This window comes from Glandiceps talaboti, chromosome 18, assembly GCF_964340395.1.
Source record: "Glandiceps talaboti chromosome 18, keGlaTala1.1, whole genome shotgun sequence".
NCBI classification, from domain to species: Eukaryota; Metazoa; Hemichordata; class Enteropneusta; family Spengelidae; genus Glandiceps; species Glandiceps talaboti.
Genome location: NC_135566.1, coordinates 17,322,501 through 17,335,696, shown reverse-complemented (window position 1 = coordinate 17,335,696; position 13,196 = coordinate 17,322,501). Strand labels below are relative to the sequence as shown.

Below are 13,196 nucleotides of genomic sequence, written 5' to 3'. Positions count from 1 at the left end.
AGCTTGATTTTCCTGCCCTGACTGTGACTAATGAGGAAACTTCACACCGAAATACAGCAGAAGAACCAGACTATAACAAGGCAAATAAAAAACTAACCACAGTGGAAGACTATAACACGGCAACTAAACAACTAACCACAGTAGAAGACCCAGACTATGGTACAATCACAGGAGTTCATGAACATTCCACTGATGATTGTAGACATCCTTTTCCTATAGGGATACAGCAAGCTTGCTTTAGTGGTACTGTGAATCCAGAAGATGTCCATGGATATGACACCCAGCAATACAACTGTAAAAACACAGAAATTACAAAAGAAACGACTCCTAATGAAAGACCATTTGTATGTAAAGTGTGTAGTAAAGGGTTTAAAAATAATAGCACCCTGAAGGATCACATAATGTTGCATACAAATGAAAGACCATTTGTATGTACAGAATGTGGAAAAGCGTTTAATCGACGTATGCGTTTGAATCTACACAGGACAACACACACAAAGGAAAGATCATTTGTATGTAAAGAGTGTGGTAAAGTGTTTAATACCCGTAGTCATCTCAATGCACACATGAAGACACATACAAAGGAAAAAACATTTACGTGCAAGGGGTGTGGTAAAGGGTTTAATCGCAGTAGTCATTTAAATAGAGGGGTAAAGGAAAAAATCATGCAAAACGTCATCTCGCATTTTTTAACTAAATCTTGTAGAGATCTGAAAGAGAATTAAAATGCAGGTTAAATTGTTCATCCGAGAGTGTAAGCTTATAATATGAGAAGATGAAATCATCAGATTTTCACACATTTTCCCTGCGAAATGATTAACAATGACAATTTACTGAATTTCAAAAAAAAATCTGAGGAATTTGAATCGTCTGGAAAATTGTATCAAAAACATTTTTAAAAAGTTGTTCGGAATCATTTTCTAGTTCCCCTGATTAAATGCCTCTAATCTTCAAACTTTGTCATGGTGTACACTTTATGTTTACATGAAGTACAACAATATTATTGTACATGTGCTATTTTTGACTCGAATGACACTTAATATAAGACAGAGATAGATTTTGAAAGGAAATTGTGCTTTTGAAATATCAGTGAATGGACAGATCCATGCATGCTCCTTCCTGCATCATGTTACATATCTCATATGTCTTTTGAATGTCTTCAATCGTGATGTCCCTATTCCTGAATCACAATGTGTTCTTTGTCCACAGGGTGTAGCTATAATCATATGATTGATTAATTGATTGATTGATTGATTGATTGATTGATTGATTGATTGACTTGCGTAAAATCGGTCATAAACGCCAATGGATTGATTAAAAATCAGCAAGCTTCTGTTTTAATACCTTAAAATCAATGTAGAATATAGTCTTGGTTACCCAGACCCTCGCCGCTGGGGGGCTCTGCCTACGAGACCTCCACGAGTGAAGAAGAAGAGCCTCAAACATTAAGAGCTTGGGTAACCGAGACTATGTAGAACAGGGTTTGTTTGAGTGGGTTTTAAAAAAATTTAAAATTAAGTTTGCTTTGGCTTTGCAATAATGTACAATATGTAAAAGGAACTTACTGTACTTAATAAAGGTATTTTCATAAACTTTGGGTTCTGGAGAATGATTTCACATCACATAATTTTAACCTCTATTGTACTTTCAGTCGAACTTATTTAATTGCCTTATGTGTCTTAGCATGCAGATATGATTATTCATTAGATGCACACTTATTATTTATGACTCTTTAAGAGCTTACTTCCTTCAGATAAAGCATAGACCCTCCATGGATAAAGTCAGGAATATTTAGTGTACATACAATAAATAGCCTTTATCTAAATTCTTTAAAAAAAAAAAAAAAAAAAAAAAAAAAACCCGCACTCTACTCTTGAACACGCCCTAGTTGTGACCCATCGTTGCCTTAGGTTACCGCTTGATGGCGCTATTTAGATGACCTTTATGGTGTTTTTGAACTCGTCGATGTCTTCGAAGTGAGCAGCACCGATTTCAACGCTGTATCTTATCAAGTTGACAACCTCAGAACATCTGGGTTATCAAGGGTAGGTATGCTATAATATTTTACTTCCAATTTTCATGAGAAGTGGGTGTTCAGAATGCTGTGACATTTGAAGTTCCTCGCTAAGACTCACTGCGTTCCTATCTCTAACGACGAGGCTGCGAACAGATTCCATGCACACAGTTTCATGCACACGGATTTTGGGGAATAAAATCCACCCATATACCCTTGCTAATGACCATATAAAACTGAACTTTAAATCACTAAACTCAACCTACGTTTTGTCTATTCTGTCAAATATTGTCTTACGATGAGTCACACCATGGATGTATTAGTGAGATTAATACATCCATGGTCACACGATTGCGAACAGATTAACAGAAGATTAGAAGATTAAGCTCAATATTGCACATGCGTAAAACCTTGTATACATTTTAAGCAGCTGTCATATCGTACGATCTGTGACTCGATCCAAGGAGAATGGACAGTGCTAGTGGCAGTTGCTGAATATCAAAGGTATATCAAAGTTTGAACGTGTACACTGTACGTGTACGGTGTAGATCATCTACACGTGCAAACTTTGATGAACCCATAGATGTATTAGAGAGATGATGTACCACAGTGTTTTATCACAACTGAACTGACAAGGTTCAGTAGTGCCATAAGCATTGCAAAGTGTGTGTGTGTGTGTGTGTGTGTGTGTGTGTGTGTGTGTGTGTGTGTGTGTGTGTGTGTGTAAATAACTGAAAAACAAAAACCATTGGAGTGGACTGATTGCCATGATATTTTGGGGTATATTACCTTGGTGTCTAATTTGGAAATTGTTCAAATCAAAATGATCTTACCACCAATGTGTGATTTAGGAATTGGGTGTAAAAAATGTTATTTTTGGTTGAAAAATTAAACTAAAAAACTACTGTGCAGATTGGTCTAAGATTTGGTTGGAACGTTCTTATAGGTGTGTAGATTGGGAAATTATTCATGACATGATGATCTCATCAGTGATATGCAAAGGGATAAAAAAGGTAACACTGATTTGGTAAAAAATCTGTAAATCCAAAGGTTTGTGGCTAATTTAGCTGAAATTTAACAGGGCTATTTTTGGGGATGTATAGATCAAGTGATAGGAATTGCATGATGATTCCATTATTTAGCGATATGCAAATTAGGACTAAAAACCCATGATTTTTCAGTGAAATGTCTGTCAGGAATATTTAGGCCATAGGAGTGTACAGAAATTATTGTTTTCTTGACCTCATTAAACCATTAAATTTTCTATGGGGTGCTTGGCATAATATAACAAGTCTGTGTAAATGGCACTGGAATTAATCTCTCCTTGAGGCTGCTTGGAAATATTGTGTACTAGCAAACTTTACAGGTTGGTTCAAGGTAAAATGCCTGTCTGTCTGTCTGTCTGCGCTTTACCTCTCAAACTGTTTGGGATGAAATTTGGTTATGATTCTAAAAGTGTTAGTCTGCAAATTGTGGGTGTCTCATATTTACAAAGTTGGCCCTAGCAACCATTACCATATCCTTACCAACAGTCAAATGATATATTTCTTTTGCAATTATAACAACAGGGATGGGTAGGCAATTGAATAAACATTATTTTAAAAGATGTAAATGCCCTCAGCAACAAGACCATGCCAATAGCAACAGGTAAACAATGATGTACAATGCCAAAATAACACCGGTGACAGGAAGGCAAATGAATAAACATTGCAAAATTGTATGTAGATAATACATACATAAATCCTAGTTACAAGTGCCTCTCCCCCCCCCCCACCCACACTAGGTTGTGTACTTGGTTGTTTATTATCACACTTTATTTTATGATTTTAACATTTTTATTAAAGTGTACATGCATATAAAATTCTATTAATTTGATTGGCTTTTTACATTTATTTTAGCCTAAATGGCCCTATAAAACTTATCTTTACTCACAGTTGCATCTCCAAAAGTCATTTATTTATTCCCAGTGACATATTGTAGATATAGTGTCCGATCAATGTCCATAACCAAATGCATTGAGTACATTTGGGGGCATTGTGTTTTGAATACATATGTTCTTTGATTGGTCGGATCGTCATGATGTCATTGCTCATGAATATTTATAATTTCAACAAAATCATGAAAAGTACACTAAAAGATGCCAGAGTACATATTTCCTTGCTTCAGCTGAAATGTGTGCTCTGGCTTGCGAGAATGGGAGTATGGCTGCATAGTCTCACTAATACATCCATAGCTAAAGATAGTATAAGTAAGACCACACTAAGCTACCAAGTCTCTGGTTAAATGATACTGGATCTAGTGTCCTAATGAATTACTTGTACATGTATGACGTTGATGTATAGTGTCATAGGAGAAGTTTTACTATTTACAACATTGACATGCCATCTATGAGCAAAGACAATGTTGTATCATTGTCCATGTTGATATAGAACAAAAGACAGTACCTGTTGTTTTGTTTGACATAAACATATGGACTGGATTGTGTATTGTATTATGCATGGTTTAAAAACTGTCAAGATGCTGGGATTGGGAACTGCAAAGATATGGGTGGGGGGGGGGGGGGGGGTAACTCCCTTTGCTACCACACTAGCATTCACAATATATTAGTCAGTTACACAGACAATTCATATTACATGTATGCCACGCTCATATTGTTATAACTTATATTCCATTATTTTTATAAATAATGGGCAAATTCAGATAATAGTGTGACTTTTACAGACTTTTAATGATACATGACATTGTTTGGAGAAGCTATCCAACCACATTTAGTTTTTTCCGCTATGTTAAAAGGAATGATGTCTCGAATCTGATATATATTCTGAGTTTAACAATTCTGATGTCATTTTTAAAAACAGATACCTAACTCTTCAGCTGAAGGATGGAAGTGTCTACAAACATGGAGAAGATTGTAGTCAAACAAGAAGATCCTGAAAACAATGATTGCGGACATCAGGAAAATAGTACTGTGTGTAACATTGTAGAATCACCTTACTGTTCTGATGGACAAATCTTGGTGAACAATGAAGAACAGAGACAAGACAGAGAGGAGGTGATGGTGGTGAAACAGGAAGATAAGAACAACCAGGGCCATTATGATGACGAATTAATTACAGGCATTAAACATGACTCAACAAATATATTTTTTAATTTTGATGAACCTTTTCAAGTCAAAGTTATAAACAAACAAAATTATGTTGAACAAAACATTTTTTCAAATAGCATGCTGAAGAGGGATATGCAAACACAGATAGAAGATGCAGTGATACCAGATGACTTCAGCATTGAAACTAAACAAACTTATTGGAAGGTTAAGAGTGAAGAGTTTCATCAAAGTGAACTTGATTTTCCTGCCCTGACTGTGACTAGAAAGGCAACTAAACAACTAAGTACTGTGAAAGCCCCGGACTATAACAAGGCAACTAAACAACAATCAACAGTGAAACCAAACTATGATATTATAACCACAGGAGTTCATGGACATATTGCTGATGGTTTCAGTAATCCTTTTCCTATAGGGATACAGCAGGTTTGTTTTAGTGATGGAATTAATCCAGAAGGAAATGGATATGGAGCCCAAAAATACAACTGTGAAACTGCAGAAGAAAACATTTCTACTGAAAGACCATTTGTATGTAAACAGTGTGGCAAAGGGTTTATTCACGACGACCATCTAAATGTTCACCTGCAGATCCATACAAATGAAAGACCATTTGTATGTAAACAGTGTGGTAAAGGTTTTAATTACAGAAGCCGTCTGAAGGTTCACGCGAGGACACACACAAATGAAAGACCATTTGTATGTAAAGAATGTGGTAAAGGGTTTAATCACAGGGGCCATTTTAATGTTCACGTGCAGATCCATACAAATGAAAGACCATTTATATGCAAAGAGTGTGGTAATGGGTTTAAGCAAAGTAGTGATCTTAAAAGGCACAGGAGGATACACACAAGAAGTAAACGACCATTTGTATGTGAAGAATGTGGTAAAGAGTTTAAGCGCAGTAGCAAACTGAAGGATCACACTAGGATACATACAAATGAAAGGCCATTTGTATGTGAAAAGTGTGGTAAAGGCTTTAATCACAGAGGCAATCTACATGGCCATATGAGGATACATACAAATGAAAGACCATTTGTATGTAAACAGTGTGGTAAAGGTTTTAATTACAGTACCCATCTGAGGGTTCACATGAGGATACACACAAATGAAAGACCATTTGTATGTAAAGAGTGCGGTAAAGGGTTTAGACAAAGTAATTATATGAAGGATCACATGAGGACACACACAAATGAAAGACCACTTATATGTAAAGAGTGTGGTAAAGGTTTTAATTATAGTAGCCATCTGAAGGTTCACATGAGGATACACACAAATGAAAGACCATTTGTATGTAAAGAGTGTGGAAAAGCATTTAACCGCAGTAGTCATTTGAAGATTCACATAAGGATGCACACAAATGAAAGACCATTTGTCTGTAAAGAGTGTGGTAAAGGGTTTAGTCGCAATTGCCATCTGAAGGTCCACACAAGGATACACTTTAAATGAAAGATCATTCATATGTAAGGGGTGTGGTAAAGGGTTCTGTCAAAGTTCTTTTCTGAAAATGCACATGAAGATATGCACAAATGAAAGACAGTGTGCAAGTAAATAGGTATCGAGTCTAATAGTGGTCATCTGAAAAAACACATGAGAATTAACAGTAATGGCGATAATTGAATTAATGGTCTAATGAAGGTCATTTGATGAAACACCGAAATATGGACTATGGGTTATATGTTTTTGTCTTAATGACCATTTTAAAAACCAAAACTATGTCACATTTACGTATGGAATGTATGGGAAGTGTGTTTATCAATGTGTGTAAATATTAAAATGCCAGAAATAAGTAGATCATTTTGCTTCATACTTGAGGGTCAATACAAAAATGTAATAACAATAATAGTAATGTTGGATTTTATATAGCACTTTCCCACTCTGTGCTCAAAGCGTTTTACAATTATTACCTCTGGCATGGATCCATAGCAGCACAACAGCCCTTTATACTTCCTCAACTCCCAGTAGAACAAAAATGTCATTTGTCTTTTGTTATATATTGAGACATGTGAAGTGAATATAATAAGGCTCTTGTGTCATACAGAAGGAGTGAAAAACTATGATAATGACATACGGTATATTGAACAGAAATACTTAAAGTCCTCCATACATTTTGGCATGTAGTAAGTGTACAAGTTAGACATACTTGTGAATTGTGATAAGTCTGGTCAGATTGTTTTAAAAAAATGTTATTTAATTATCAGATAGTCTGATTCTTCTGGAATGAAATTGAGACTCTGAAGACATTGTGTATGGTCATATTCCTCCACCTCAATACCCTAAGTTCACCTCTTACATTTGCAACATGTTTGATGTACATATACATGCAAGCACTTGTGCAAATACCCAGAGTATGCCACACTTGCACTCGCGCATCATGGAGTTCTGTTATAGTATTGTTACCACCTCAACATGCTAATATAGCACCAGAAAGCATTCTTTTAGTCTTTGAATTTCAAAAATGTCTAGGGTATACCTACGAGTGACCCCCACACTGTTCCCCATTGTATTTTACCTTGTATTATTACTACCTCGACATGTTAAAAACACCAGAAAGCATTCTTTTAGTCTTTGAATTTCAAAAATCTCCAGAGGCCGGAGCTGTGGAGAGGAAAAACACCCCCTCCCATACCCACCTCCCACTTGGCTCCCTCAAACTTCTATTCAACTTTTACCACCTACTTTCAAAATTGTACAAGCTACTTTTGAAATAAGCTATGTCCACTATGTATGTCTCCTGTTATAAAGAAATTCAATTTCAAAAATGAAAAGTTTTGCTTTATTTGTATGTATGTATGTATGTATGTATGTATGTATGTATGTATGTATGTATGTGTGTGTGTCTGTATGTATGCATATATGTATGCAACCATCAAAGAAATGTGAAATGTTGATGGACAGACACTAGACTGGGGTTGTCAGTCATATCCTACACTATGGATGTTACTAAGTGCATAATAGAAATATTAATTATGACACCTGCCATTGAAAATATATGTAAGGTAACACATCAGAGAAGAATGGCAGTTTGAAACAATGAGCAGGAAGATATTCAAAGCCGGTCTGAGTTCCTTCTGTAGACACCTGTGGTTATACATGTTTGAAAGTCACATATTGCATAATAGCACCCCATTTTTTCTCTTCAATACTATTAGCATATTGTAGTATAGTGTATGTCCTGACTGGCACCGTATTACGTACTCAGTGTACCCCATTTACTATCCCCAGCCTAGTCTAAGTCCCAACGAAGGTGTCAGGTGTGTTTGAACCCCATGGTGAGCGAAGAACGGATGGCGCATGTCAGTAGTAATCCATCACAAATTGACATTTTGACATACTGTCGTCACAAAACGTCTTCGACCTTTCTCATGACAGTTTGTATGACTCCTCCCCAGTCTGTTTAAACTAAAATCACTTGAGGACGCGAGAACGTCATCATGTTTACATGAACGCTACAGGAGTAGCATACAAATCTGTGCGATCGTTGGGACCTGGATTAGACTGGGGATAGTAAATGGAGTACATTGAGTATGTAATACGGTGCCAGTCAGAACATAGACTTATTGTAGTACAGGCAAGTCTGGAAAATTATAATCTGAGGCAATCAATAGTGAAAAGACATCTTGCTAGATTTGGCAGCTTTTCAAAACAATTATGACCAACTTAACTGTCATTTGATATGCACTTTGCTTACTGTATCAAGGAAATTTAAGGTACCAAGTGGACAGAAAATGTACCTGCCACTACAGTTCATGACCTCTCAGTGTCTACAGTCACTGCAACTCCAATCAAATGGCCAATTTTTCCATCTTTGGAGATAATACTTGGAAATATTAATAGTACTGCCGGAAGTAACATAGTTGCTGTGCAAGTGGAAGGAAAATATAATCACATACTTCAAGATTTTATGCAAGTGTTGTTATAAATATTGTAAATTTTTGGCATAATGTAATTCTCACAGTAGGACGCAAATTTCCCATGCATTGTTATGCTAATTATATCATCATTTTGATATTTTATATCATCTACAAATACTTTCTAGTACACATCACATCCTCCTTAGTGAACATTTACAGTTATATGTAATGCATTAACTTAAAGGCCGGTGGCCCACTGTGTTTGAATAAATCATTATATATATATGACTTTATTCCCAGATACAAAATAATAATACAGGTCCTGGATGTGAAGACTAAAGAAATGGGATAGGGAATCGAAAAATAGCTGTCTGCCAACTAATTCAATCTAATTCAACCCCATCAATACATGTCATAATAATCAGAATACAAATATTATCTGGGCATCTTCACCGTTTCTTTGGATTTCTGATATTTGCAAAGCTTCTATAAATAAGGAATGGAAGGGAAGAAAAACTAAATTATTTACATCAACTTTCAGCCTATCGAAATGCTTGTTGCAGAACAGCCCTTTGGGTACTAGACGCAGCCCTCTGGGTCCTAGACGTCTACTGGTGGTCCCGTATATAGCCTCCATGGAATATAATATTGTACAAGAAAGAGAACACGTTTATAATATCAAAACCTCATTTCGGTGTTGATCACGTATGAAAACATTAAGAAAACACAAAAAATTAAATTCTTGTAAACTTTGGATCTAGACAGTAATTGTCTTATTTTACATCACTTACATAATTTATACAATAAACAGTAAAGTGTTCGTGGCCAAGACGTTTCGCTCATCAGGCTTTGCTAAGTTGCCTCAGTAGACCAAATCTAGCGTACTAATTATCGCTTGTGTCCAGTCATGTGACCAAAATGGTAATCGGAACAGTTAACGTTGTAAATGTGTGGAGTTTTTTTATCCAGAACCTTGCACGATAGTCTATACATGGTGTATATTACAGATTACATAAGCTTAGTCCTAAAAAAAATGTTTGTTTCTGCTTACCCGGCCCTACCTAGCTTTTCACTGCCGACCCTAAACTTTTTTTTTACGTAGTCGAGAAGAGAATAATAAAATTGCAAAAATTGTCTTACGAGAAATAATGATGCTGACAACTTAAAAAGACAAAATAAACTTCCAATCTGGAATAGCTGTACATCTGATAGGAAGAAATAAACTACACAGAGACCATTTGGAAAACGGAAAACTCGAACTAGAAAAAAAATATAAAATAAGATAAAATAAAAAATCTACCTACCCCGCATATTCTAAACTTGAGCTTAATTGGAACCACACAATTTATTTTATTAGGCCTTATAGTTCAAGACAATGTTTATTTTTATTACCAAAATTATGTATTTTTTTATAATTTAGAGGCTGATGAATTATCACAAATTTATTAGATACTAGTAATTAGGTGAAATACAAAAAAAATAGTATGTTCCCGATAACCAAACTGACCCTATATGTGCCGCCTACCCTAAACATTTTTTTTTTGCATGCAAAGAGGTAAAATGGTAGTTCAATTTCCTTATGTGTACACCTTCATGCCTCATCACACTTTTTTTTCTTCAAAAGTATTCCAGAGAGAAACCGGATCTTTTAAACTATAACAGTGCAGTCTATATAATATAACGTGTTCGGCTTCGTAACTTATAATTGTCTTCAGTTGTCTTCATTTACATGTTTAATTACTTCTCTTCAGACCTCATCAAACTCGCACGGAATTGTGGCCGACGAGTATGTTATCTTGAGGTCGAAGTAACTTTTAAGTAAAATAAAATAAAATTCCGATCTACCTACCCTATTTTCTGAAGTATTGTTACCGGAAAGTTTTTTCAAAGTTTCGCTATTACAAGTAGGGTCATCGTGACATTCCGTAGTCGATTTTCCGGTTCCAAGATGCATTGCGCGAGAGGACGTCGCTTACTTTGTTAGATTTATTCTTTTGTCTTTATTACATTTGAAATACAGTTTTCATCAGGAAATGATGGTAAGATATGTTGACCTCTTTAATTATGGGTGATTTTATAGAACAAATTTAAAGACTAAACGCCATCAATGACAGAGAAGGATTTTACGGATAAACCTAGGAGGGTACAGTCATGTGACAACCATCCCCCTGAGTAGCGCGTGCAAACCCTTCCGCGCGTACAGAATACATGGCATTGTATGGAGAGACGCGCAATGCATCTTGGAACCGGCAACATGTCTATTCATTATAGTTGTGTGATTATTTCACGTATCATAAAATATATTACCGCATGTAAAATGTAGCAGTTTTATTTCTTAAATATAAATTCTTACATAAGTAATGTATAAAGCTTTTGTAATGTAAATAAACTATTACCAAAAGACCAAGTAATGTCTTGATAGGCTATGATCTCAGAGTAAATAGGGAAATTTTGATGAAACGTATGTTATGCACCTTAAAAAGACCACCCAGTGCACCATTCTTGAACGCGCCCTAGTTGTGATCTATTATTACCATGAGGCGACCACTTGATGGCGCTGTTTAAATGACCTTTGTGGTGTTTTCCTTACACGTACACTCAGATGATAACTCGTCGGCTCCTGAATTCATCGATGCATGTCTTTAAACTGTAGTTCGAATTTAACGGTATAGTGTATGAAGTCGGACAACCACACAACATCTGATTTATTCCTGGTAGGTATACTGTTTTACTTCCCATTTTCACGAGAATCGGATGTTAGAATATGGAAATGGCGTTTAAGTGATTTTTACATCAGCGCTTAATGGATGTAGGAATAGCATTAGCAGACAGAAAGAAAACGACCCTTGCAGTGTTGTAACATAGGTCCATATTTTATTGATCATATTTCAATTTCATTTTTCAAGAGTCCAGCCCAACGGCGCGGCGAAGCCCAGGTTTGAGTATATGCCGTGTATTGCATGGGTAACAACAAGGATGGATTGGCATATGGATAAACTCTTCTCTTTTTTGTAGCATACTCGATCACGACTGAACTAAGACTGGTTCAGTAGTGCTTTCATGGAGAAATATGTGTGTGTGTGTGGTGGTGGTGGTGGTGGTGGGGGGGGGGGGGGGTAGATAGGTATGTATGTATGTATGTATGTATGTATGTATGTATGTATGTATGGATGGATGGATGGATGGATGGATGGATGGATGGATGTATGTATGTATGTATGTATGTATGTATGTATGTATGTATGTATGTATGTATGTATGTATGTATGTATGTATGTATGTATGTATGTATGTATGTATGTATGCATGTGTATGCATGATGCCATTCATGTATGTATGTATGTATGTATGTATGTATGTATGTATGTATGTATGTATGTATGTATGTATGTATGTATGTATGTATGTATGTATGTATGTATGTACAGATGGGTGTGGATATGAACTACTTCAAGTATAAAACTGCCAGACTGGTTGCTTATATATAAGGTAGGGACTTTACTTGGGATGTGTAGATGACAAAAATTTCAAATGAAAGTGATCAAATCAGTGATTTACAAGTTAGATGCAAAATAGTCGGTTTCCTTCAATTTTTGCATGTGTTTGTGTCCAATCAGTGATATGAACATGAGGTCTAACAAATGTTACACTTTTTTGTCAAAAATCCAAAACTTATTGACAGATAGGGCTGACATTTGGTAGGGATTTTTGTGAGGATGTGATGATAAAGAATTACTCAGAACACATAAGTTATATGCAAATTAGGTATATTAAAAAGTTAATTTCAGTCAAGAACTTACATCTCGAAAATAACTTAGTGAATGAAGCTGAAGTTTGATAAGCATGTTTTCTAGAGGTGTCAATCTACAGACGTACAAAACATGACACAAGTTGCTTGAACAACCTTGACTATGCCCTTAGCAATATTCAAATGCCTGTATATTTTGCAACAAAATAACAACATCAGGAAGGGAAGTGGACATGCACATTCTAAAAATGTATGCAAATATGCCTAGAAACAATACCACACCCATAGCAATATACAAATACGATAACAACAGGGATGGCTGGGCAAGTGGATAAATATTCAAAAAATAAACAAATGTATGCCAAGCATGACAACAACATTATGCTTAATGACAAAGGTACAAACTGAGATGGATATAGGCAAGTGGATAAACATTCTAATGAATATATGCCTGGCAGCAAGACTACATATATAGCAACA

At 35.8% G+C, this 13,196-nt stretch overlaps 1 pseudogene; it reads left to right on the top strand.

Annotated features, from left to right (window-relative positions):
* The first annotated feature begins 4,913 nt into the window (after positions 1-4,913).
* On the top strand, positions 4,914-6,669 carry LOC144449766 (uncharacterized; annotated as a pseudogene).
* The last annotated feature ends 6,527 nt before the right edge of the window (positions 6,670-13,196 follow it).